Source organism: Orcinus orca, chromosome 2 (genome assembly GCF_937001465.1).
Source record: "Orcinus orca chromosome 2, mOrcOrc1.1, whole genome shotgun sequence".
Classification (NCBI taxonomy): Eukaryota; Metazoa; Chordata; class Mammalia; order Artiodactyla; family Delphinidae; genus Orcinus; species Orcinus orca.
Genome location: NC_064560.1, coordinates 74942990 through 74969475, shown reverse-complemented (window position 1 = coordinate 74969475; position 26486 = coordinate 74942990). Strand labels below are relative to the sequence as shown.

The 26486-nt window shown below is 36.2% G+C and overlaps 1 protein-coding gene across 11 annotated transcripts in view; it reads right to left on the bottom strand.

Annotated features, from left to right (window-relative positions):
• Positions 1 to 26486, bottom strand: part of MEF2A (myocyte enhancer factor 2A) — a 174867-nt gene that overhangs the window by 121668 nt on the left and 26713 nt on the right. The window contains exon 3 of one of the 11 annotated variants that reach the window (XM_033431437.2): positions 20055 to 20092. The exons of the other annotated variants lie outside the window; for them this stretch is intronic. The gene's annotated coding sequence lies outside the window, so the exon portion shown is untranslated. The remainder of the gene's footprint in view (positions 1 to 20054; positions 20093 to 26486) is intronic. 11 annotated transcript variants of the gene reach the window in all.

Here is a 26486-nt window from a genome sequence, read left to right as displayed (position 1 = left end):
TTCAGTACCCAAAAGACATTCTACATCATCAACTGACAGCATAAAAGGGAGGCAGCTGACAGGTGATTTTTTTTTTTTTTTTTTTTTAGAATGTGCCTCAGACCAAGCTTTTCTGAAAAGGGCTTACTGAAAAAGAATATTTATTCCAAACTGAGATCCTGAAGAAGCAGTGAAACAGTTAATACTTATTTTAATTGCCTTTCACTGATTTTTAGTAGGCAGTAACAAGTACTGGTAAAATAAAAGTCTTGAACTCTGGTGTTAAGAGAAGCCACTATTTAAGATGCATTTATACTGTGTCACCTCATTACCTCAATGTTCATTTGTCCTCTCAAAACTAAGGGAAAAACAAAAAGAATGAAATTAAATGACTGAATTAAGATCAAGATGTAGGCCTTTACAAGTGCTAACAATTATCTACTGACAATGAAAAGCTAGTCAAGATATCAGTATTGTAATTTTGTCTGATTTCTTCAGAGATATTATAAAATGGACATGAATTTGCTAGATAGTATTTTCCCATTCTATCTCTTCTAAAATAATTTTAATGAAGTAAAAGGCTTTACTTCACTTTCAAGTAAAAGTTATTATTTTTAAGTATTTTAATTTTCTCAGCTGTTTATCCTCTAAGTTCAACACATAATTTTAAACATTGAAGATCTATAATTTATAAGAACAAGACTGTAGTTTGATACATAACCATTAAATTCAATCATGTTCCCCAAGGGAAAAATTCTCATTTTTAAGTCAACACAGTCCTTATTTTTAAATAGTAAAATAGCAAATATACTAGCCTTGGAGTCAAAAGAGCCAATTTTAAACCCTGGCCCTGCCATTAACTAATGATCTTGAGCAAGTCACTTAATCTCTCTGGGCCACAGTTTGTTCATTTTTAAAATGGAACAGATACCAAATACTTCACAGAGCATGTGAATGTTAACGAAAATGAGGAAGTATATTAAAGCATCTATAGCACAATCAATGTATAGTATACACAGGTCTTCCATAAAAGTTCAATAAATGCTTTCTCATTCAGTCATTCTCAGTTTTGTTTATTCGTTTGGTTCAAAAATCACAGAGTAGCTTATGGTAGTGGTTAAGAGGACAGGTTCTGCAGTGAGCCCGCCTGGATTCAAACCTCAGCTCCACCACTTACTACATGTGTAACCTCGAGGAAGTTATTCAACTTCTCTAAGCTTCAACAGCCACATCTTTAAAATATTATAATAATAATAATGCTCATACACGTGTAAGAATTAAGAGATAACATATATAAAGTACCTACCTTAATATGCAACACAAACAAGTTTACAAATGTTAAGAAAATCATAACAAATGCATTCAAACTGTTGTGAAATATGCATAAAAGACAAATACCAGGAACTAAGGTTATCAACCTACTACAAAGGCCTCAGCCACCACCTGAACACCAGAACCACATGGCTGTCCTAAGGGCCCTCTATTCCCAACCACATTCTCAACTACTCAACCTGGATGTCCTACAGGTATCTTGAAATCCAACGTTTTTTAAAACCAAACACATCAAGTCTATTTCTTTTCTGTATACACATCATTCCTGCTGTGCTCCAATCCAATGGTTACACTGCTACCTGTTATGTTTTTTAAACATCTTATCTAGCCAAATCATTCCCATTTATAAAATCTCCACTGACTCCACACTGCCTACAAGATTAAAGCCATCTGGTTCCAACTCATGTCTCCAGTCACAGCACAGTACTCCATTTCCAGGAACAGTGACTAACCACTCTAGCCTAGACCGTGCAATAGCCCACTACCTGGTCTCAGCAGGCATTCTTATTTCTCTCCAATCCAACTTCCCCATTTTCATTAGATCGATTTTAAAATGCAGTAATGTCACTTGCCACTGTTCTTAAAGTCTAAGCCTGTAACATGGCCTAGAAAGCCCTACCTAATCTTCGCCCTGTCTCTACCCACCACCCTCTTCCCCTCCCACTCTTTCTCTTGCCCAGTAAACTTCTGAGCACAGGCCTTTCCATGCTTAGAAAGCTAACTCCTTTCCGCTACAGGGCCTTTATACATACTACCAGCTTGCTATCTCTTGCTAGGTCTCATCCCAAACAACTCCTCTTACTAAGAGTCCTACACATCCTTTATGTCTCAGTATTACCATTATTTCCTCCAAGAAATGTTCCAAAAGATGTTGGAACACACTTTCAAAGCACACTGTACTTCTCTTTTTTTTTTATTAGTTCTAAAAGTACAACATGAAAACGAAACAGCTCTTTACTAAGCGCAAAAAGATGCAACGAACATGTAAATGACTTCCAACGCTAAGGAATTTTTGAAAATTAAATAGTAACAGGGACTGCTCAGTTATCCTATTCAAAGTCCCATTCCCACAGAATTCTGGGAACATAGAGCTTGAATCATTTATTTAAACAACATTCACTTGTATTTTTGGTTTTAAAAACAAAATTTTTTTAACATCTTTATTGGAGTATAATTGCTTTACAATGGTGTGTTACTTTCTGCTTTATAACAAAGTCAATCACTTATACATATACATATGATCCCATATCTCTTCCCTCTTGCGTCTCCTTCCCTCCCACCCTCCCCATCCCACCCCTCTAGGTGGTCACAAACCACCTAGCTGATCTCCCTGTGCTATGCAGCTACTTCCCACTAGCTATCTATTTTACACTTGGTAGTGTATATATGTCCATGCCACTCTCTCACTTTGTCACAGCTTACCCTTCCCCCTCCCCATATCCTCAAGCCCATTCTCTAGTAGGTCTCTGTCTTTATTGCCGTCTTACACCTAGGTTCTTCATGACTTTTTTTTTTGTCTTAGATTCCATATATATGTGTTAGCATATGGTATTTGTTTTTCTCTTTCTGACTTACTTCACTCTGTATGACAGACTCTAGGTCCATCCACCTCACTACAAATAACGCAATTTCGTTTCTTTTTATGGCTGAGTAATATTCCATTGTATATATGTGACACATCTTCTTTATCCATTCATCTATTGATGGACACTTAGGTTGCTTCCATGTCCCGGCTGTTGTAAATACAGCTGCAATGAACATTTTGGTACATGACTCTTTGAATTACGGGTTTCTCAAGGTATATGCCCAGTAGTGGGACTGCTGGGTTGTATGGCACTTGTATTTGTAGATTTTTAAGGAACCTCCATACTGTTCTCTATACTGGCTGTATCAATTTACATTCCCACCAACAGTGCAAGACTGGTCCCTTTTCTCCACACCCTCTCCAGCATTTATTGTTTCTAGATTTTTTGATGATGGCCATTTTGACTGGTGTGAGATGATATCTCATTGTAGTTTTGATTTGCATTTCTCTAATGATTGTTGAGCATTCCTTCATGTGCTTGTTGGCAGTCTGTATATCTTCTTTGGAGAAATGTCTATTTAGCTCTTCTGCCCATTTTTGGATTGGGTTTTTTTTTTGTTATTGAGCTGCATGAGATGCTTGTAAATTCTGGAGATTAATCCTTTGTCAGTTGCTTCATTTGCAAATATTTTCTCCCATTCTGAGGGCTGTCTTTTGGTCTTGTTTATGGTTTCCTTTGCTATGCAAAAGCTTTGTAGTTTCACTAGGTCCCATTTGTTTATTTTTGTTTTTATTTCCATTTCTCTAGGAGGTGGGTCAAAAAGGATCTTGCTGTGATATATGTCATAGAGTGTTCTGCCTATGCTTTCCTCTAAGAGTTTGATAGTGTCTGGCCTTACATTTAGGTCTTTAATCCATTTTGAGCTTACTTTTGTGTATGCTGTTAGGGAGTGTTCTAATCTCATACTTTTACATGTACCTGTCCAGTTTTCCCAGCACCACTTATTGAAGAGGCTGTCTTTTCTCCACTGTATACTCTTGCCTCCTTTATCAAAGCTAAAGTGACCATATGTGCGTGGGTTTAACTCTGGGCTTTCTATCCTGTTCCATTGATCTATATTTCTGCTTTTGCACCAGTACCATACTGTCTTGATTACTGTAGCTTTGTAGTATAGTCTGAAGTCAGGGAACCTGATTCCTCCAGCTCCGTTTTTCGTTCTCAAGACTGCTTTGGCTATTTGGGGTCTTTTGTGTTTCCATACAAATTGTGAAACTTTCTGTTCTACTTCTGTGAAAAATGCCAGTGGTAGTTTGATAGGATTGGACTGAATCTGTAAATTACTTTGGGTAGTAATTTTCACAATGTTGATTCTACCAATCCAAGAACATGGTATATCTCTCCATCTATTTGTATCATCTTTAATTTCTTTCATCAGTGTCTTATAATTTTCTGTATACAGGTCTTTTGTCTCCTTAGGTCGGTTTATTCCTAGATATTTTATTCTTTTTATTGAAATGGTAAATGGGAGTGTTTTCTTAGGTTCACTTTCAGCTTTTTCAACATTAGTATATAAGAATGCCAGAGATTTCTGTGCATTAATTTTGTATCCTGCTACTTTATCAAATTCATTGATTAGCTCTAGTAGTTTTCTGGTAGTATCTTTAGGATTCTCTATGTATAGTACCACGGCATCTGCAAACAGTGACAGCTTTACTTCTTTCCGATTTGGATTCCTTTTATTTCTTTTTCTTCTCTGATTGCTGTGGCTAAAACTTCCAAAACTATGTTGAATAACAGTAGTGAGAGTGGGCAACCTTGTCTTGTTCCTGATCTTAGTGGAAATGCTTTCAGTTTTTCACCATTGAGGACAATATTGGCTGTGGGTTTGTCATATATGGCCTTTATTACGTTGAGGAAAGTTCCCTCTATGCCTACTTTCTGCAGGGTTTTTATCATAAATGCATGTTGAATTTGTCGAAAGCTTTCTCTGCATCTACTGAGATGATCATATGGTTTTTCTCCTTCAGTTTGTTAATATGGTGTATCACGTTGATTGATTTGCGTATATTGAAGAATCCCTGCATTCCTGGAATAAACCCCACTTGATCATACTGTATGATCCTTTTAATGTGCTGTTGGATTCTGTTTGCTAGTATTTTGTTGAGGATTTTTGCACCTATGTTCATCAGTGATACTGGCCTGGGGTTTTCTTTCTTTTTGACATCTTTGTCTGGTTTTGGTATCAAGGTGATGGTGGCCTCGTAGAATAAGTTTGGGAGTGTTCCTCCCTCTGCTATATTTTTGAAGAGTTTGAGAAAGATAGGTGTTAGCTCTTCTCTAAATGTTTGATAGAATTCGTCTGTGAAGCCATCTAGTCCTGGGCTTTCGTGTGTTGGGAAGTTTTTTTTTTTTTTTTTTTTGCGGTACCCAGTCCTCTCACTGTTGTGGCCTCACCCGTTGCGGAGCACAGACTCTAGACGCGCAGGCTCAGGGGCCATGGCTCATGGGCCCAGCCGCTCCGCGGCATGTGGGATCTTCCCAGACCGGGGCACGAACCCGTGTCCCCTGCATCGACAGGCGGACTCTCAACCACTGCGCCACCAGGGAAGCCCCTGTTGGAAGACTTTTAATCACAGTTTCAATTTCAGTGCTTGTGATTGGTCTGTTCATATTTTCTATTTCTTCCTGGTTCAGTCTCGGCACATTGTGCGTTTCTAAGAATTTGTCCATTTCTTCCAGGTTGTCTATTTTACTGGCATGTAGTTGCTTGTAGTATTCTCTCATGATCCTTTTATTTCTGCAGTGTCAGTTGTTACTTCGACTTTTCCATTTCTAACTCTATTGATTTCAGTCTTCTCCCTTTTTTTCTTGATGAGTCTGCCTAATGGCTTATCAATTTTGTTTATCTTTTCAAAGAACCAGCTTTTAGTTTTACTGATCTTTGCTAACGTTTCCTTCATTTCTTTTTCATTTATTTCTGATATGATCTTTATGATTTCTTTCCTTCTGCTAACTTTGGGGTTTTTTTGTTCCCTTTTCTCTAATTGCTTTAGGTGTAAGGTTTGGTGGTTTATTTGAGATATTTCCTGTTTCTTAAGGTAGGATTGTATTGCTATAAACTTCCCTCTTAGAACTGCCCTTGCTGCATCCCATGGGTTGTGGGTCGTCGTGTCTCCATTGTCATTTGTTTCTAGGTATTTTTTTATTTCCTCTTTGATTTCTTCATTGATCACTTCGTTATTAAGTAGTGTATTGTTTAGCCTCCATGTGTTTGTATTTTTTACAGATCTTTTCCTGTAATTGATATCTAGTCTCATAGTGTTGTGGTCGGAAAAGATACTTGATACGATTTCAATTTTCTTAAATTTACCAAGGCTAGATTTGTGACCCAAGATATGATATCTCCTGGAGAACGTTCTATGAGCACTTGAGAAAAATGTGTATTCTGTTTTTGGATAGAATGTCCTATAAATATCAATTAAGTCCATCTTGTTTAATGTATCATTTAAAGCTTGTGTTTCCTTATTTATTTTCATTTTGGATGATCTGTCCATTGGTGAAAGTGGGGTGTTAAAGTACCCTACTATGATTGTGTTACTGTTGATTTCCCCTTTTATGGCTGTTAGTATTTGCCTTATGCATTGAGGTGCTCCTATGTTGGGTGCATAAATATTTAAAACTGTTATATCTTCTTCTTGGATCAATCCCTTGATCATCATGTAGTGTCTTTCTTTGTCTCTTGTAACAGACTTTAAAGTCTATTATGTCTGATATGAGAATTGCTACTCTAGCTTTTGTTTGGTTTCCATTTGCATGGATTATCTTTTCCCATCCCCTCACTTTCAGTCTGTATGTGTCTCTAGGTCTGAAGTGGGTCTCTTGTGGACAGCATATATATGGGTCTTGTTTTTATATCCATTCAGCCAGTCTGTATCTTTTGGTGGGAACATTTAATCCATTTACATTTAAGGTAATTATCGATATGTATGTTCCTATTCCCATTTTCTTAATTGTTTTGGGTTTGTTATTGTAGGTCTTTTCCTTCTCTTGTATTTCTTGCCTAGAGAAGTTCCTTTAGCATTTCTTGTAAAGCAGGCTTGGTTGTGCTGAACTCTCTCAGCTTTTGTTTGTCTGTAAAGGTTTTAATTTCTCCATCAAATCTGAATGAGATCCTTGCTGGGTAGAGTAATCTTGGTTGCAGGTTTTTCTCCTTCATCACTTTAAGTATGTCCTGCCACTCCCTTCTGGCTTGCAGAGTTTCTGCTGAAAGATCAGCTGTTAACCTTATGGGGATTCCCTTGTGTGTTATTTGTTGTATTTCCCTTGCTGCTTTTTTTCTTTTTTTTGTGGTACGCGGGCTTCTCACTGTTGTGGCCTCTCCTGTCGCGGAGCACAGGCTCCAGATGCGCAGGCTCAGAGGCCATGGCTCACGGGCCCAGCCACTCTGCGGCATGTGGGATCTTCCCGGACCGGGGCACAAACCCGTATCCCCTGCATCGGCAGGCGGACTCTCAACCACTGCGCCACCAGGGAAGCCCTCCCTTGCTGCTTTTAGTATGTTTGCTTTGTATTTAATTTTTGACAGTTTGATTAATATGTGTCTAGGCGTGTTTCTCCTTGGATTTATCCTGTATGGGACTCTCTGTGCTTCCTGGACTTGATTAACTATTTCCTTTCCCATATAAGGGAAGTTTTCAACTATAATCTCTTCAAATATTTTCTCAGTCCCTTTCTTTTTCTCTTCTTCTTCTGGGACCCCTATAATTCGAATCTTGGTGCATTTAATGTTGTCCCAGAGGTCTCTGAGATTGTCCTCAGTTCTTTTCATTCTTTTTTCTTTATTCTGCTCTGCAGTAGTTATTTCCACTATTTTATCTTCCACGTCACTTACCTGTTCTTCTGCCTCAGTTATTCTACTTATCCCTTCTAGAGTATTTTTAATATTATTTATTGTGTTGTTCATCGTTGCTTGTTTCATATTTAGTTCTTCTAGGTCCTTGTTAAATGTTTCTTGCATTTTCTGAATTCTATTTCCAAGATTTTGGATCATCTTTCCTATCATTATTCTGAATTCTTTTTCAGGTAGACTGCCTATTTCCTCTTCATTTGTTAGGTCTGGTGGGTTTTTACCTTGCTCCTTCATCTGCTGTGTGTTTTTCTGTCTTCTCATTTTGTGTATCTTACTGTGTTTGGTGTCTCCGTTTTGCAGGCTGCATGTTCATAGTTCCAATTGTTTTTGGTGTCTATCCCCAGTGGCTAAGGTTGTTTCAGTGGGTTGTGTAGGCTTCCTGGTGGATGGGACTAGTGCCTGTGTTCTGGTGGATGAGGCTGATCTTGTCTTTCTGGTGGGCCGGTCTACGTCTGGTGGTGTGTTTTGGGGTGTCTGTGGCCTTATGATTTTAGGCAGCCTCTCTGCTAATGGATGGGGCTGTGTTCCTGTCTTGCTAGTTGCGTGGCACAGGGTGTCCAGCCCTGTATCTTGCTGGACGTTGAGTGAAGCTGGGTCTTGGCATTGAGATGGAGATCTCTGGGAGATTTTTGCCGTTTGATATTACGTGGATCTGGGAGGTCTCTTGTGGACCAATGTCCTGAAGTTGGCTCTCCCACCTCAGTGGCACACCCATGATGCCTGGCTGGAGCACCAAGAGCCTGTCCTCCACACGGCTCAGAATAAAAGGGAGAGAAAAGAAAGGAAGGAAGGAAGAAGAAAGAAAGAAAGAAAAGAAAGAAAGAGGATAAAATAAAATAAAGTATGATAAAATAAGTTATGAAAATAAAAAATAATTATTAAGAAAAGAATGTTTATTTTTTTTTATTTATTTTTTTTTTTTAAGAAAAGAATTTTTAAAGGTAAAAAAAAAAACAGACGGACTGAACCCTAGGACAAATGGTGAAAGCAAAGCTATACAGACAAAATCTCACACAGAAGCATACACATACACACTCACAAAAAGAGGAAAAAGGGGAAGAAATAATATATCTTGCTCCCAAAATCCACCTCCTCAATCTGGGATGATTCGTTGTCTATTCAGGTATTCCACAGATGCAGGGTACCTCAAGTTGATTGTGGAGCTTTAATCCACTGCTCTGAGGCTGCTGGGAGAAATTTCCCTTTGTCTTCTTTGTTCCCACAGCTCCTGTGGCTCAGCTTTGGATGTGGACCCGCCTCTGCGTGTAGGTCATCTGAGGGCGTCTGTTCTTCGCTCAGACAGGACAGGGTTAAAGAAGCAGCTGATTCTGGGGCTCTGGCTCACTCAGCCCGGCTGGAGGGAGGGTTATGGATGCAGGGCGAGCCAGCGGCGGCAGAGGCCAGCAGGACATTGCACCAGCCTGAGGCGCGCCATGCGTTCTCCTGGGGAAGTTGTCCCTGGATCACGGGACCCTGGCAGTGGCGGGCTGCACAGGCTCCTGGGAGGGGAGGTGTGGATAGGGAAGGGAAGTGTGGATAGTGACCTGTGCTCGTACACAGTCTTGTTGGTGGCGGCAGCAGCAGCCTTAGAAACTCGTGCCCCTCTCTGGGGTCCACCATGATAGCTGCGGCTTCCGCCTGTCTCTGGAGCTGCTTTAAGCAGTGCTCTTCGAGCACCAGGAAACAAAGAGGCAAGGAAAAGTCTCTTATCTCTTCGGCAGGTCCATACTTTTTCCCGGACTCCCTCCTGGCTAACCATGGTGCACTTCACGCTGTTTTCACACTGCCAACCCCAGTCCTCTCCCTGCATCTACCGAAGCCTGAGCCTCAGCTCCCAGCCCCCGCCTGTCCCGGCGGGCGAGCAGACAAGCCTCTTGGGCTGGTGAGTGCCAGTCGGCACCGATCCTCTGTGCGGGAATCTCTCTGCTTTTCCCTCTGCATCCCTGTTGCTGCGCTCTCCTCTGTGGCTCTCTGTACTTCTGTTTTATGGCATTTACCACAAATAAATTACTTGTACAAATGAATGTTTAATTTCTTTTTCCCCCTGCCAGACTGTAAGCTCAGGGAGGGAGAGGATTAAGTCTGCTGCATTTGCCCTTAAAACCTCGGAAGCTACCGAAGTGCCTAGCCCAAAAACAGATGGTTAACAAACAATTGTTAAGTTAACAAATGGAAGCAATAAATCAAAGTGTAAGAAAGATTTCAGGCCCCAGGCTGTGAAAACTCTCTAAAAGCCAACCTTTTGAAGGCAGTCAGCTGTTCTTCACTGAACTACTTACAGGTCACTAACATTTATCCAATGTCTACATGTACCAACAGCTGTGTCAGAAATTAATGTACAGTACCTCATTTAGTAGTCACAATCATCCTGTGAGGTAGTTAGCATTTGCTCCATTTCTAGGGTGAAGCAACTGAGGCCAAAATGGTTAGCTCTCATCCAAAGTCAGCACAAGGAGGCAGAGTTAAAATTTTGGCTCTAATGCCATGTGTAGTATAACAGTATAGCATCACCAGTAGGACAATTTAAGCAGTGGCTGAAGAAAGGCTATCAATTAAAAATGTCATGGGGACATTTTTGTACATATATGATCCATCACTAAATAAGCTAAACTGCAAAATCTTCAAGGAGCAACGCAACTCCAATTTCATGAGTCTAGCATTAAGATAATGTCTTCTAAACTATGTGTGGCTATACAAGAGAAACCACAACATTACACTATGTCCTCCCCCAATTCCACCATCAGAGGGCAATTTATCTGGCGCTAAAATGGGCTGTCAAAAAACAAAGGCTGTGGGCAGTTATCAGCTAAATGAAAGAGTTCTGACCTCCTACAAGGTCTCCATCTTCCAATCCCTCCTATTCCACACAGTGATGAAAATACCCTTCCCTGTCTGCCAAGGATGTAAGTTTCAAGCATTTGCAAAGGAACTTGAGCCTCTACCTACTTCCCACTACTGCTCCTGCTTCAATGTAACCTAAATAAATAAATAAATAAGATTCCTCCCAATCTCTGTTCTTGGAGTAGAGGAATCACAATTTCTGGATTACCAACAGGGCTAGCCCTGGGTGGGAAAAAGGTAGGTGGGTATTGTTTAGACTAAGGTTCTCTCAGGTCCTACAGCTGTTTACTATTTATCCACCAAACAGTAATAACTATATATTTCAATAAATGAATCAATAAAACTCTGATTTAATGCAGTGGCTCTCAAATTAAATGGATACTAAATTCAACTGAGCAGCTATAACATATATTTTGCATGCATGAACTTACCCTGGCCCCACAATAAAACTATCAAATCATAATTGAGACTGATGTCCAAGCAAGAGTAATTTTTAAAAGCTCCACATATTATTATGATGCACATCCCTAGCTCAGAGCAACTGTTTTATTATGTTACAGCACTAAACTTCTTATTCATTCAAACACTGGTTGGTTATGTGTGACAGTTAAGTGACAAAATCATATAAATGAATAAAGATCTAATTGTATTATAGCTACACATTGCACTTCATACACACATTTACATTCATTTCCATAGAGAAATACCTTCTCTATTTCCTTGAATAACATGGCTGTCTTAGTCTTTTTCTTTTTCCACATTCGATAATGAAGGACAAGAAAAATTTTATATCTCTGTCTTCTATGTGAGAAAGAAAATAGCTTAAACACACCAAGAAGCAGGGAGAACATACACTCTGGTGTACCTGGGACAGCCAGCTTTATGTTTATTGTATGGATATAATTATTAAGCGAGACTCCTCACTCTCAAGGATATCCTGGTTTGATGATAACTTATATCAGAAGTAGGCCACTGTTTTCATTTCTAGGTGATTTTTAATTGTTATAATTGATGTGTGCCATTAAGATCACCTTTTTAGAAGTGTACAATTCGGAGTTCATTGTTGGGTTTTTTTTTGCAACCATCCCTAATATAATTCCAGAACATTTTTATCATCCTAAAAAGAAGCCCAATGCCCATTAGCTATCAATCCCCATTCCTTCCTCTCCCCAACTCCTGAAAATTACTTATCTACTTTCTGACTCTACAGATTTGCCTATTTGAGGCATCTCATAAAATGAAATCAGACAATATGCAGCCCTTTGTGTCTGGCTTCTTTCACTTAGCATAATGTTTTCAAGGCTCATCTATGTTAAGTATTATCAGTACCTCATTCCTTTTTTGGCTGAATAATGTTGTATTTTATGGATATACCACATTTTATTTATTCATTCAATAGTTTATGGATATTTGGTTGCTTCCATTACTTAACTATTAACTGCTATGAACAGTGGTATGCAGATTTTTGTGTGGATATGTTTTCAATTCTCTTGGGTATATGCCTACGAGGAGAATTGCTGGGTCACGTGGTAACTTTATGTTTAACTTTTTGAGGAACCACCAGGCTGTGCTCCAAGGGGTCTGAACCATTTTGCCATCCTACCAGTAATGTACAACGGTTCCAATTTCAGACACCCTCATCAACACTTGTTATTGTCTTTTTTATTACAACTACCCTAGTAGATGTGAAGTGGTATCTCAATGTAGTTTTCATTTGCATTTCTCTAATGACTAATGATATAAAGCATCTTTTCATGAGCCTATTGGCCATTTGTATATCTTCTTTGGAGAAACGTATATTTCAAATCCTTTCGTAAATTGGGTTATTTGGCTTGTCATTGTTACCTTGTAAGAGTTCTTTATATACTCTGGATACTAGACCCTTATCAGAAATATGATTTGCAAATATATTCTCCCATTCAGCAGGCTGTTTTTTCACTATCTTGACAGTGTCCCCAGAAGGATAAAGTTTTTAATTTTGACGAAGTTCAGTATGTCTTATTTCTTCTTTGGTTGCTTGCGTTTTTGGTGTCATATCTAAGAAACCACTGCCTCGTTCAAGGTCTTGAAAACTTAAGTTTACATGGTTTTAGCTCTTACATTTAAGTCTTTGATCCACTTTGAGCCAATTTTTGTATATGGTGTAAAGCTAGGAAACAACTTTGTTCATTTACATGTGTATATCTAGGTGTCCCACTAAAACTAAAATCTGTAACAAAAAAATCTCCAAATACTTGGGAAATAAACCATACAAGTCAGAATAATTCATGAATGAAGGGAAATTAGAAAACGTTTTTAACTGGTCAAAAATGAAGTAGAACATAGCAAAATATGTGGGATGCAGCTAAAGCAGTGCTTAGAAGGAAATGTACAACTTCACAGGCTTACATTAGAAAGTAAAAATGTCTCAAATTAACAATCATAGCTGCCAATCTAAGAAACTAGAAAAATAAGAGCAAAATAAACCCAAAGCAAAGAAAGAAAGAAGATATAAGAGTAGAAGTAAATGAAATTGAAAAGGGAAAAAAATAGAGAAAATCAATGAAATGAAAAACGGTTTCTCTGAAAAGACCAATAAATTGATAAATCTCTCATAAGACTGACAAACTAAGGGAGAAGATACAATATCAGAAATGAAGGAGAAAATATCACTACAGACCCCTAAGACATTAAAGGGAAAATAAGGGACTACTAGAAACAATGCTTCACACATAAATTCTATACCTTTGGAGCAAATTGATTCATTCTTCAAAAACAAAAACTCAAAACAGATCAAAGAGATTATTTGAGTAACTCTGAGAAATTGATTTTGTAACTAAAAAAACTTACGAAATAAAAATCTCCAGACCCCCCTCCAAAAAAACCAATTCACCATAAATTGTATGGGTTATTTCTAGACTCTCAATTCTACTCCATTAATCTGTATGTATATCCCTACACTAGTAGCAAAATGTCTTGATTACCATAGCTTTGTAGTTAAGTTCTGAGATCAGGAAATGGGAATCCTCCAACTTTATTATTTTTAAAGACTGGTTTTTGGCTATTCAAGGTATCTTGAATTTTCACGTGAACTTTAAGATCAGCTTGTCAATTTCTGCAAAAACATCCAGCTAACATTTTGATATGGATTGCCCTGAATTTGTTTGGGGAGTACTGAAATCTTAATAGTAGTAAGTCTTCTAATTCATAAACACTGTATGTCTTCCATTTACTTAGGTTGCCTTTAGATTCTTTCAACAATGTTTTCTAGTTTTCAGAGTACAGGTATTGCACTTCTTTTGTTAAATTTATTCCTAAGTACTTTATTCTTTTGATGCTATTATAAATAGAACTGCTTTCTTAATTTCACTTATGGATATCACTGCTTTCACTCTATGATTCTTGACTTCAAAAATGTAGAATGACATTTTAAAAAGAGTAATCAGAAGTTTATTATATTTATTTTTTAAGTTTTTTTATCGAAGTATAGTTGATTTACAATATTGTATTAGTTTCAGGTGTACAGAAAAGTGGTTCAGTTATATATCTACACATACATATATATATACACACACATGATTTTCATATTATTTTCCATTATAGGTTATTTTAAGACACTGAATATCGTTCCCTGTACTATAAAGTAAATCCTTACTGTTTACCTATTTTATATACAGTAGCGTGCATCTGTTAATCCCAGACTCCTAATTTATCCCTCCCCACCCCTTTCCCCTTTGGTAACCATAAGTTTGTTTTCTATGTCTGTGAGTCTGTTTCTGTTTTGTAAATAAATTCATTTGTACTATTTTTTAGATTCCATATATAAATATTTGTCTTTCTCTGTCATACCTCACTTAGTATGATATTCTCTAGGTCCATCCATGTTGCTGCAAATGGCAATACTTCATTCTTTTTTATGGGTGAGAAATATTCCATTTTGTGTGTGTGTGTGTATACACACACACACAGACACACACACCCATCTTCTTTATCCATTCGACACTTAGGTTGCTTCCATGTCTTGGCTATTGTGAATAGTGCTACTATGAACACTGGGGTGCATGTATCTTTTCGAATTACGAGTTTTTATCTTTTCCAGATATACACCCAGGAATGGGATTGCTAGATCCTATGGTAGCTCTATTTTTGGTTTTTTAAGGAACACCCATACTGTTCTCCATAGTGGCTGTACCAATTTACATTCCCATCAACAGTGTAGCAAGGTTCCCTTTTCTCTATACCCTCTCCAGCATTTATTATTTGTAGACTTTTTGATGATAGCCATTATAACCAGTGTGAGGTGATACCTTACTGTGGTTTTGATTTGCATTTCTCTAATAATTAGCAAAGTTGAGCATCTTTTCATGTGCCTGTTGGACATCTGTATATCTCCTTTGGTGAAATGTCTACTTAGGTCTTCTGCCTATTTTTGATTTGAGTTGGTTTTCTTTTTGGATACTGTATTTTATAAGCTGTTTGCATATTTTGGAAATTAAGCCCGTCGGTCACATCACTTAAAAATATTTTCTCCCCTTCTGTAGGTTGTTTTTTTGTTTTGATGATGATTTCCTTTGCTGCACAAAAGCTTTTAAGTTTGATTAGGTCTCATTTGTTTATTTCTGTTATTATTTCTTTTACTTTGGGAGACTGATCTAAGAAAATATTGCTACGATTTATGTCAGAGAATGTTTTGCCTATGTTCTCTTCTAGGAGTCTTATGGTGACATGTCTTATATTTACGTCTCTAATCCATTTTGAGTTTATTTTTGTGCATGGTGTAAGGGTGTGTTCTAACTTCATTGACTTACATGCAGCTGTCCAGCTTTCCCAACACCACTGATTGAAGAGACTGTTTTTTCTCCATTGTATATTCTTGCCTTCTCTGTCAAAGATTGACTATAGGTGTGTGGGTTTATTTCTAGGCTCTCTATTCTGTTCCATTGATCTATATGTCTATTTTTGTGCCAATACCATGCTATTTTGATTACCATAGCTACGTAGTACTTTCTGAAGTCTGTGAGGGTTATGTCTCCAGCTTTGTTCTTTTGCCTCAGGATTGCTTTGGCAATTCTTTGTCTTTTATAGTTCCATACAAATTTGGGGATTATTTGTTCTAGTTCTGTGAAAAAATGTCATGGGTATTTTTGATGGGGATTGTATTAAATCTGTAGATTACTTTGGGTAGTATGGCCATTTTAATAATATTCATTCTTCCAATCCAAGAACATGGGATATCTTTCCATCTCTGTGAATTGTCTTCAATTTTCTTTATCAATGTTTTATAGTTTTTAGCACATAGGTCTTTCACCTCCTTGGTTAGATATGTGCCTAGGTATTTTTGACGTGATTTTAAATGGGATTTTTTTTTTAACTTTCTTTCTGATATTGCATTGTTAGTGTAAAGAAATGCAACAGATTTCTGTATATTAATCTTGTATCCTGTTACCTTGCTGATTTCATATATTAGTTTTTATGTGGAGTCTTTAGGGTTTGCTATGTAGAGTATCATGTTATCTGCATATAATGACAATTTTACCTCTTCCCTTCCAATTTGCATACCTTTTATTGCCTTTTCTTGTCTGATTGCTGTGGCTAGGACTTCCCATACTACGCTGAAAAGAAGTGGTGAGGGTGGGCATCCTTGTCTTGCTCCAGAATTTAGGAAGAAGGCTTTCAGCTTTTCACCATTGAGTATTATGTTGGCTGTGGGTTTGTCATAAACGGCTTTTATTATGTTGAGATATGTTCCCTCTATACTCACTTTGATGGGAGTTTTTATCGTGAATGGATGTTGAGTTTTATCAAATAATTTTTCTGCATCTATTGAGATAATCATGTGGTTTTTGTCTTTTGTTAATGTGGTGTATCACATTGATTGATTTGTGTATGCTGAACCATCCTTGTGACCCTGGGACGAATCCAACTTCATTGTGGTATATGATCTTTTTTATGTATTGTTGGATTCAAGTTGCTAATATCTTGTTGAGAATTTTTGCAACTACATTCACCAAAGACACTAGCCTGTAATTTTTTTTTTTGGTAGTTTCTTTGGTTTTGATATCAGGGTGATGGTGGCTTCATAGGATGACTCTGGGAGTGTTCCCTCATATTCAATCTTTTGGAAGAAAGATTGGTATAAGTCCTTCTTTGTATGTTTGGTAGAATTTCCCAATGAAGCCATCTGGTCCTGGACTTCTGCTTGCAGGGAGTTTTTTTAAATTACATATTATATTTCACTTCCAGTATTCAGTCCATTCAAATGATCTATTTCTTCTTGATTCAGTTTTGGTAGGTTGTATGTTTCTAGAAAATTGTTCATTTCTTCCAGGTTGTCCAATTTGTTGGCATATAATTGTTCACAGTATTCTCTTACGGTTTTTTGTATTTCTGCAGTATTGGTTGTTATTTCTCTTCTTTCATTTCTTATTTTGTTTCTTTGGGTTCTTCTCTTTTCTTGGTGACCCTAGCTAGATGCTTGTCAATTTTGTTTACCCTTTCAAAACACCAGCTCGTGGTTTTATTGATCTTTTCTACTGCTTTTTGATCTCTATTTTATTTATTTCCTCTCTCATATTTCCTTCCTTCTACTGACTCTGGGTTTTGTTTCTTCTTTTTCTAATTCTTTTATGTGGTAGGTTGGGTTGTTTGAGATTTTTCTTGTTTCTTGGGGAAGGTCTATATTACTATGAACTTCCCTCCTTGAACTACTTTTGCTGCATCCCATGGATTTTGTAATGTTCTGTTTTCATTGTCATTTGTCTCAAGGTATTTTCTGATTTCCTCTTTGATTTCACTGTTGACCCATTGGTTTTTTAGTAGCATGTTGTTAATTTTTTTTAATTGCAGTTAAACACGAATTGCCTTGGGTCCTCTAATTTTTATCTACTACAAGGGGAAAAAAATTGATCTAAATAAGCAAGAAACCCTAATAGCCATCCACTTTGCTAAAAGATCTTAAAAAATCAGAATCAAGCAATGCCAAATAATTTTAATCCCAATTTCAGTACTGGGCAATGCAACTACCTTATGCACACACGTGTGCACACACATACACACAGTCACAAATGATGTCTTGCATTCCCTTATTAACTATATAAACAAAATAACCGCTATTCTCTTAGTCGCATGAACTTGAGGGAGACTATCTTACTGTAATTTTCAATGTGATTAGAGATTCTTTGCTCTTACAGATTTATCTTTCAGTTACTTTAATACAAGAACATTTTTCTTCACTGTAAAATAGAATATTTTTATTACTGTTTACAAACAATTAAATCCAGGCAGAAATTCAAATTCTAAATTAATTTAAGACTATCATTTAACTATTGTTTTATGGAAAATGACCAAAGCATTCCATTTCAGCCAGAATTACACATGCTATATCTAATTACACATTTTTAAAATACAATATGTTGTATGAACTTAATGATGGCTACTACTCAGTATTTAAAGATATGATTCAATAAGGAAAACAAACTTTACTTTGAACTTATAGCTATTACTTGAAAACAGTTTTTCTGTATTATATAACTTTCATAAAGGCAGAACATACCCTACAAACAATTACACTTAATTTTATAAAGCTCTGACTTATATTTGGTTATAAATTTTAGGTAAAATTCAAAAACATTAACATATGATCAATAAAAGTATGAAACATAGATATCACTGAGAAAATAATCCCATACTAACTACAAAAGGGACTGCCTAACAAATTCATGGGTATCATGATAGATATTCTGGTCTGAAAAACAATTTAAATGATATAAGTCTATCAAAAGAAAGGCAAGAAATCATTATGACTCAAGGCATTTTGAACAATGGTGGAGGTTGCACCTGCACATGGGCATAGGGCCAAGAGAAGGCAAGTGGGGACTGAATCCAGTTTGTTCTCCACTCTCTAAACCCTGAACCCTAGCAGAGGGCAGCATCCACCTAAAATTGGGAGAAGAGCCTTTTTCTAAGTTTGCAAGGGCTAGCTGTGACTTGGCTGTAACACATCCAAACAACTAGTTCTTAGAAAAATTAGGACAACTGAAATACTAAATATTGGTACCCTTCCTAAAATCATTAACTCCAAAATATCACTTCTCACTGTGAGTTTATTTTGAATGTTTTAGGTAAAATCGTTAATATAGCAAAACATAAATAGGTTCAGGGGAGGGGAGAAATCATCTAAACTTCTAAAATAGTATCCTTCTAGTTCATTTGGATTTCTCTGATTAATAACTGGTTATATATTCAGATTAGAGACATTTTAAAGCTGAATGCTAAAAAATTAGAGGAGAGCTTAGGGGTATATTGTTAAGAACCTATTCCTAATAGAGAAATATACAACTTATTTTACACAACATATATAGTGTGAAAAATTATGTATTAACTAAATTTGATGGAAACTAGAAGTAATTTTTTTAAGGTCACTATCGCTCCTTTCATTTAATTGTACAGGGAGTTTGAAGATTTTTTTTTAATTGTGTTTCCTTAAAGACACACATTTTTAAATGATACAAATTATTAATCATGATAAATAATCCAAACTACTGACTAAAAAGACATTATAACTGAAATTTTTATTAGAATGACCAGCCTATAAAATGTGTATTTTATTTCTAGATATACCAATGAATTGCCATGTGACTTTTAGTGACTCACATCTTCACTACCTCAAATCAGTTGTACAAAGTGGAGCAAGAATATAGCTGAAACTCTTGCAGGAAATTATGAGGATATAACCACAGGGCACCTTGGGCTCCTTAGAGATAAGCACCATATTATTAAAATTATTATTAAAAAGGATATTTTGTAAACTGCCCTTAAGACTAAATCCCATCCATTCATGACCTTTCATTCCCAGATTAATTACACATACATAAGAGCAATGTCGTCTTCACATGGGACACACAGAAAAAATAAAGGACACATCAAGGCAAGGTGTGAAAATGAGAATGAGATTCTAGTCCTCCACCACCAACTCACTTTCAATATTAGCACTCTGTCATTTTTAAAATGTAGATTCTTATACCTAGCCCAGATCATAATGATTTCTGGAAAAAAACCTTTGCCAATAATTGCATCCTATAAAAAGATAAATTATTCTTACTAGAAACCATCTCCATTCTCTATATTATTACGAATACTAAATGCATTTAAATCTTTTAACCTTGTATCACCTGAATCAAACCTGTATATAAATGCTGTTCTAGGTCTAACTTTATCTTTATTTATAAAGATAAACATGATTTGGCATATACCATTATATTCAGAATCCGAAGATTTCTAAATGAATGTGAAAAGAAGTATAGCAATATGGGTAGGCATGCAATACAATTAGGAACTGGCATATTTGGTGTTAACATAAAATATACACAAGCATGAAATGTATACATTTTACGTGTTTTTATGTGCTTTGATTTTACTCTGCATAAGTGGAATCACAAATAATGAATTTTTTTGTTTCTAGCTTCTATTGAGAAACATATTTGTGTTACCTGTGTAGTATGTAGCTGTAGTTCATCCATTTTTATTGCTATAAAATAAACAGATATAAATATATATATAAACATATATATGTTATATATATATAAACATATCACAATTTTATTCAATCAACTGTTGATGAATATTGAATTGAGTCTGAAGCTACTAAAACACTGCTGCCACCAATATTATCAACATATCTCTTGGTACACATGTTCATTCACTACTCTCAGGGGTATACTCATGGAAGGAAATTATTGGGTCACAGGGTAAGCAAGTAACAAACTGTTTCCTAAAGCGGTTGTAGTAACATATATTCCTACCAGCAGTGTTTACTGAGTTGCTATAACTTAACATCCTCTCCAAAACTTGTACTGTCAATCTACTTTTTAAATTCAGACACTCTAGTGTTTTATGGAGCCTCTTTGCAGTTTTAATTTGTATTTCCCAGATTACTAATGAAGTTAAGCACCTTTTTCACATATTTCTTGAATACTTGTATTTCTTTTAGAAAGTGCCTTTAAGGGACTTCCCTGGTGGTCCACTGGTTAAGACTCCGCATTTCCACTGCAGCGGATGTGAGTTCAATCCCTCATCGGGGAAGTTTCACATGCTGTGTCATGCAGCCAAAAAAAACCAGAAGGTGCCTTTTTATGTCTCTTACCCCTTTTTCTATTGGATTTTTTGTCTTTGTCACACTGATGTGCAGAAGTGCTTTGAATATTCTGATATTTACATTTTGTCTGTTACATGTGTTGCAAATATCATCTTCCACCCTGCTTTCCCTCTCTATTCTAATGGTGACTTTGCAAGGACAAAGTTTCTTAATTTTAAGGTAATCAAACTTATAAACTGTGTTATTTATATCAGCACATTTTATTTCTTTTTAAGAATATTTTCCTGTCCAGAGATCATGAACATGTTCTCCTTACATTTAGCTTCTAAAGTTTTATAGTTCTGCCTTTCACGCTGAGATGTACAAATCAATCTTTAATTGGTTTTTGCATATGGTATAGAGTATGAGTCATATTTTTGCTTTATCACCAATTGTTCCAATATCATTTATTGAATAATTCTTTTCCTACCACTCTAAAGTGCCAGTTTTGTCATAAAGTAAGTGCACATGTACAAACTGACCCTCTTTCAGACTCTTTATTTCTTTTGTTTATCCTTGTGACATTATTTCATGAAAGTAATTATTGTAGATTTATAGGCTTTGAGTAGAGAAAGTCTTATGATTTGATCTTCTTTTTCGTGACTAAGCTATTCTTGGGAAGACCACAAAATTTCCTTTAGAACACAAAACAGAAACAAACTAATAAAATTTTTTTATAATATCCATTGGGATTACAATGAATTGAGAATAATGCTCAAAATGGATTATAACCCTCAGAAAAACATAACCTTAATGGATGACCAAATTAACCCCACAATAAAAGCTACTCTGGACCAATGCTGACTAAGCTTTTAAAAAAAAAAAAGCCTCAAAAGGATTCAGCTGATACCAAGTAACTTAAACGTGTACAAAAACAAAGTTCAACACTGTATAAAAAGTGCAAAAAAATCGCTATACCCAACAATGTCCAGCATTCAAATAATGAAAAGCAGGAAATGTGGCCCATAATAATAATAGGCAATCAATATAGAGAACCAGGAATGATAAAGTTAATGGAATTAACAGATGAAGACATTAAAACAATGATTATAAGTTTTATATGTTAGAAAAGGTAAAGAAAAATAAGAATATGATGAGGAGAAAAATGAAAAATAAAACTTCCAGAGATAAAAAATAATTATTAGAAACAAAAAACATACTGGATGATATTAAGAACAGATTATATATTGAAAAAACAATCAGTGAACCTTGAGACATGACATTAACCATCCAAATAAAACAGAGGAAAAAAAGAATGAAAAAAAAGGGGGAGTTAAGTGTTGAGACAGACAATCTCAAAAGTATAACTGAAATTCCCTCCCCTCCAAAATATCACCTGGGATAAGTGGGATATCTGAAAAAATAGTGGTCAATATGTTTCTAAATTTGGTTTAAAAAAAAAAACTCAAAAAAACTAAACAGGATTTTCACAGAGAAAACCATATGAAGGCACATTTATAATCAAGTGACATCATAGTCACTAAAAAAGTTGTAAGACTGAAGAGCAGTCAAACAAAATAGAAAATTTACATATGAGGCAACAAAGTAAAAATAACAGCAGACTTTCTGTCAGAAACTATACAAGCTATTTCAGAAATGACTTCGCAACATATTACCAGAGATAGAGAGGGACAAGATAGAAGACCCAATTCATCAAGAATACATTTTTAAAAAAAGATATGTATGCACCTATTAAAAGAGCTTCAAAATACATGAACCAGTAAGTGAAAGGAGAAACAGACAAATCCACAATTAAAGTTGACTTTTCTCTCAGCAATTACTGTAAACAAATAGAAAATCAGAAGGGATAAATCTTGACGAACACTATCAATCAATTTGACCTAATATTTTTAGAAAGCTCCACTCAACAGCATACAATTCTTCTTAAGTGCACACAAAACATTCATTTATACAGACAACATTCTGCACTCTATAATAAACCCACAAAGCAAAATATGTTTGTGGACCACAAAAGAATTAAATTAAAAACCTATTAGAGAAAAATATCTGGAAAGTTTAGGAAATATTTGGAAATTATATAGGTCCAAAAAAAATCACAAAGGAGCTTAAAAATTAACTCCATGTAAACAAACACACGTAAAGAAACTTTGCAGAATGCAGACAGAGACACGTTTTAAGTATTAAATGCTCCTTTAGAAAAAGTAGGAAGGTCTCAAATACTAGAATGAAAGAGAAGGTATCACTACAGATCCCTCAAACATTAAAACAATACAGAAATATAAAACTTCATGCCAATACATTAGACAACTTACATGAAATAGACAAATTCCTTAGAAGACACAAAAAACTAAAGCTTATTCAAAAAGAATTATTACAGATCTGAATAGCCCAATATCAATCCAATAAATTGAGTTCATAGTTTAAAACCTTCCCACAAAGAAACTCCAAGGCCAGTGGTCTTCATTGGTGAATTCTACCAAACACTTAAAGAAGAAATAACACCAACTGTATGAAAACTTTTCCAGAAGAGGAAATTTCTCCAACTCACCCTGTTATCCTGATACAAAAACCAAAGACATTATTAAAAAACTACATACCAATGTCTACTATGAACACAGATGGAAAAAACCTCTCATTAACACAAATCTGAACTTACACAACAATTTAACTCAAAATTACCTTTATTTCAAGATATCAGAAAACATTTACATATTTGCAATTTTTGTCTATTATCTGTATCTGTAACAACTTTCTTCAAGGCTTCAACATCGGAATTTTATGCTTTTGTATCACTGACCTAAAAAGATTGAAAGTGAGATAATTCTTGGGATAGCTCACCAAAATAAATGGCTTCTTAATATAAAAAATTTAACCCAGCAATATATAAAAAGTATTAACACATCATGACCAAGTGGGGATTATCTCAGAAATGTATGATTTATTCATTCAATATTCAAAAATCAATCAACTACATTAACAGACAAAAGGAAAAAAACCATGTGATCATCTCAAGATGCAGAAAAAGCATCTGATAAAAATTCATTTGATAAAAATACTCACTGATAATAAGAAAAAAAATACTCTCAGCTAACGACGAATATAAGGGAATTTCTTCAATCTGATAAAGGACATCTATAAAAAACCTACAGCCTACATTAAGTATGATGGTAATCATACTTAATGGTAAAAGCCTGGATGGTTTTGACCTAAGATCAACAGTAAGGCAACAGAGATTTCCCTGGTGGCGCAGTGGTTAAGAATCCACCTGCCAATGCAGGGGACACAGGTTCAAGCCCTGCTCTGGGAAGATTCCACATGCCACGGAGCAACTAAGCCTGTGCACCACAACTACTGAGCCTGCACTCTAGAGCCCATGAGCCACAACTACTGAAGCCCGCATGCCTAGAGCCCATGCTCTGCAACAAAGAGAAGCCACCGCAATGAGAAGCCTGTGCACCACAACAAAGCCCATGTGCAGCAACGAAGACCCAACACAGCAACGAAGACCCAACACAGCCATAAATAAAGAGATAAATAAATAAATAAGAGTAAGGCAACAATGTGAGCCCACCACTTCTATTCAACATTGCACCGGGACTACTAGGCAGTGCAATAAAGCAAGCAAAAGAAATAAAAGGTACAAAAATTGAAAAGGTAGAGGTAAAATAGTCTTTACTCACAGACAAGATGATGGTCTACGCAGAACATTTGAAGGAATACACAAAACTGCCACCAGAACTAGTGAGTTTAGCAGAATCATAAATTACAAAGGTTTATGTAAAAATCTATATTTCTGGGCTTCCCTGGTGGCGCAGTGGTTGAGAGTCCGCCTGCCGATGCAGGGGACACGGGTTCGTGCCCTGGTCCAGGAAGATCCCGCATGCCGCGGAGCGGCTGGGCCCATGAGCCATGGCCGCTGAGCCGGCATGTCCGGAGCCTGTGCTCCGCAACGAGAGAGGCCGCGACAGTGAGAGGCCCACATAACGCAAAAAAAAAAAAAAAAAAAAATCTATATTTCTATACACTAACAACAAACAATCGGGAACTGATTTTAAGACGCCATTTACAACAACATAAAAATAGAAAACAGAGATCAATTCAACAAAATACGTGTAATACCTTTACACTGAAAACTATAAAATACTGCCGAGAAACTAAAGACAGCTTAAATGGAGAAATATACCAAATTCACACAACAGAAGACTCAACTTCCTTAAGAGATTAACTATCTCCTTATTAGCCTCTATGATAAAAGCATTCATAATCAAAATCCCACTAAGGCTTTTCTGTAGAAAATGACAAGCTAATTCTAAAATACACAGAAATGGAAAGGACTTAGAATAGAAAAACAGCTTTGAAACAGAAGAGCAAACTTGGAGGATTTACACCACCTGATTTTTTTTTTTTTTTTTTGCGGTACTCGAGCCTCTCACTGTTGTGGCCTCTCCTGTTGCGGAGCACAGGCTCCGGACGCACAGGCTCAGCAGCCATGGCTCACGGGCCCAGTCGCTCTGTGGCATGTGGGATCTTCCTGGACCGGGGCACGAACCCATGTCCCCTGCATCGGCAGTTGGACTCTCAACCACTGCGCCACCAGGGAAGCCCCACTACCTGATTTTAATATAAAGCTATGGTAATCAAGACAGTACAGTATTGTCATAAGGATAGATACATAAATCAATAGAACATAACAGAATCCTGAAATAGACCCCCATATAATGTAAACTGATCTGCAGCAAAGGTGCCAAGGTAGTAATTCAGTAGGGGAAAATATAACCTTTTCAAAAATGCTTCTTGAACAATTTGATTTTCATATGCAAAGAAATAAATCTCATCCCTTACCTAATACCATATATAAAAATTAACTCAAAGGGGACCAAACGCTTAAAATATAAGAGCCCAAAGCAGTTCTAAGACATGAAGGAAAAGAAAAAAGGCAGAAAAAATTTTGCCCAATGTCTGCCAACTCCTCCAATTTCTACTCAGAATTAGGGCAGAATTATAGGGAAAACAAATCTGAAGTTCTTCAGTCAGTATTTGAAACTACTCAAAAGGAAAGAGTGTTTCCCATCTAAGAACTCAGAGTAACTCCAAAACAAGTAGCTCTTAACTCAATCACAGCCCTCAGAACCATGCAAAACCTGCCATAAAGAATAAGACACTGTTTATATCTTCAGAACTTAGTGAAAAAAGTATCATAGAGGATACCCTAAAGCTTAAACATAACCCAAATATAACAACTGAAGTTATGCTCAGAGCCATCACGGAGGTTCAGAGAAGGTACAGAATTATAGGGAAACTACAGGTGAAATTCTCTGGAATGAGAATGTCTAAATTCCTATAGTGCTTTAATTCAAATCACTCAGTGTTGAGCAGTTACTGAACTATATATATATATGAGAAATGTAAAAAAGAAAAGAAAAAAAAACATTAAAAGATATACAGAAGACTAACCAAGGTTTATATTTTAAAATGTGAACTAAACTTCATTATTCCCATCCTTCCTGTACATATACAATTTTTCGACTGAAGGATACTTTTCAATTGGAAAAACAATACCTTTTCCCCTAGTTCCCCAAACTGAAGTATATCATAAAATGGGCTGTTCTGCAGTCAAGGTTTAAGAAGAAAAATATATGGGCATAAGAAACTGACATTGGAATAAAGTATTTTAACAAAAACTCATTTTGTAAGCTCATAAAAATTCTTTCTACTGTTTAACTATTCAAGAAAAAATTTAAACATTAAACAGCAAAGTACTCTTAAAACAAGAATAACAAGAGCAAATATTGCAAGTAGCTTTCCCAGGTTTTTACTGACATAACCA